The following is a 2,500-nucleotide window of genomic DNA, read 5'->3' on the forward strand; positions in this document are numbered from 1 at the left end:
AGATATTTGAGAAAAACGATGACTCGCGGTCCCTGAAATGGATAGTAATTATTCTCGCTCATTCACTCACATCCCTGGATTCTCGGACCACAATGTGAACCACTGCTGCTTACATCAGGCTCCCTAAATCATGAGGCGAGTAGTAGTACCGCACAGTTTTCTACAAGGCACTTCCTTTCATCCGGCCTTTCCTCTGGCGCAAAGCCATGGCGAATACTTCAGAAGAAATTGCACCTTTCATGCATACTCTAGGGCGCAAGTCTTAAGAGCGAGAGAACCTACTGTAGTTCGATCTGGAAAGGTTCCTTCGCTCCCAGTGGGTCTGGTTGACCTGGGAAGGGAATCATGCATTGGGTGGCAGTGGGACATGAAGAGGAAAAGAGAAGTGACATACTGAACGATCAAAACATTTCTGTACCATCATAACGACTGAAGAAGGGAGGCCACCCCCCCCCCTGTCACTTTCACCCTACCGGAGTGGCACAAAATCATTGGATATTACACTCTCTCACTACGATATCACCAAGACTTACCTTTCTAAGGCGTGCGTCGACAGGTGTTCCCAATCGTCCCTCCACAGGTGTGAAGGGGAGGTTGTCCAAACAGCTGTTTTCCGGAGGAAAGGGGGGCAAAATCTATCCACTGATGAAATCCATAGCGTAGTCGCCTTTCTCTTCCGATCCGTGGAAAAGAAAATTTAATAATTCCTCGGTAATTTGGCCAGGACAACTATCCCATCCTGGCACAACCGAGGCCAAGGATAGGCCTAAACAACTGTCACTTCACGGAGATTGCGCCACCATGCGCTAATCATGCGTAGGCCTAGAGGGACTTCCGTTAAACAGCCGGAACACTATTAAACTGGTCCGACAAAGTTAGGGCATTTACAATTTACACATGCACTTAGGTAAGAAAAAAAAAAAGCTCCACTTTTCACTTCGGTGACTAGATATGTTTCATCTAGCAGTTGCAAAATTACATTGAAGTAGCCTTCACATAAATGAACTCACGATCTATTGAATATCTTTATTTTCGAGTTTTATGTTTCATTTCATGAGTGCAACGACTTACTGGGTAGCGAGTAGTGAGCGCCGGATGTCTGGGGCCTGCCTGATGGCAGACAAGTGAGGGTGACGGTGGCGATCAAATCTATGACGTGATAACAAGACAAAACACAGTTTCACTCCCCAGAATTCCAATTCCTAATCTTGAGTGCTTGTCACATTCATGCAAATCAACTTATTGTCTTTTTCTTCGGTTCTTTAAACACTGTAGTCTATATTTCTTTTTATGTCAAGTTTGGTTTCTAAACAAAAAAGGAAAAAGATGATTGATGAGAGTATATAAATAAGGCACAATAAGAAAATCTAGAAACAGTAAAACCATTCACTATTAAATAAATATCTATATACAAACAAATTCACAACAAGAGTACGCGCGAGCACGCATACAAAAGTTTATATATTATATATATATATATATATATATATATATATATATATATATATATATATATATATATATATATATATATATATATAAATTTACACCTGGATAAATGTTTTAAAAGAACACACTTATAGACAGAATTCATCAACTAGAGGACAGCTGGATAAATGAATAATAATAATAATAATAATAATAATAATAATAACCGATGAATATACACTGTACTTATAAATGTTAATAATATAAGCCAATAATAAGACAAAAATAATAATAACAGACACATCTATATATATAACCGCATATATATATATATATATATATATATATATACATAAATATATATATATATATATATATATATATATATATATATATATATATATATATATATATATATATATATATATATATATATATATATATATATATATATATATATATATATATATATATAATTAACAAGCACATCTACCCTGACCAGGATTCGAACCTTTCTGGGGTGATATGAAGGTGAAAGTTACATTATCTATGAGAAATCTTTATAGCTGAATTGATAATGTCACTGTCAACCACGTAACCCAACAAGGCATGGATTCAAATCCAGATCATAGAATATAATTTCCCTTGGGTGCAAGCGAGTTCGACAACATGGGTTACGTATGAAACTGTCAAAATACTGTATCACAAATGCCAATAAACACCCATCATAACATTATGCACAGTTAAAGTTGTGTCCTCGTTAAGTGGCTTCTACGTATTCAGGCTTATAACCCGCCTTATTTTCCCAACTACATCGGTGTCTTCGCATCGGTTTATCATTCTGGTATAACTTCTGCCTACGAACATGTACCTATTATTTACGCGACAACCGCTGACTTATAGCCATGCTAGCTATAACTCTTCCCTTCCATTATCAATTCACATATGTATCTTTTACACGCGAGATATACATACACACATACACACACACACACACACACACACACACATATATATATATATATATATATATATATATATATATATATATATATATATATATATATATATA

At 35.8% G+C, this 2,500-nt stretch overlaps 1 protein-coding gene across 3 annotated transcripts in view; it reads right to left on the bottom strand.

Annotated features, from left to right (window-relative positions):
• LOC136831332 (uncharacterized) overlaps positions 1-2,500 on the bottom strand; it is a 237,997-nt gene that overhangs the window by 205,597 nt on the left and 29,900 nt on the right. For all 3 annotated transcript variants that reach the window (XM_067091586.1, XM_067091585.1, XM_067091587.1), the window contains exon 2: positions 534-1,306. The gene's annotated coding sequence lies outside the window, so the exon portion shown is untranslated. The remainder of the gene's footprint in view (positions 1-533; positions 1,307-2,500) is intronic.

Source organism: Macrobrachium rosenbergii, chromosome 48 (genome assembly GCF_040412425.1).
Source record: "Macrobrachium rosenbergii isolate ZJJX-2024 chromosome 48, ASM4041242v1, whole genome shotgun sequence".
NCBI classification, from domain to species: domain Eukaryota; kingdom Metazoa; phylum Arthropoda; class Malacostraca; order Decapoda; family Palaemonidae; genus Macrobrachium; species Macrobrachium rosenbergii.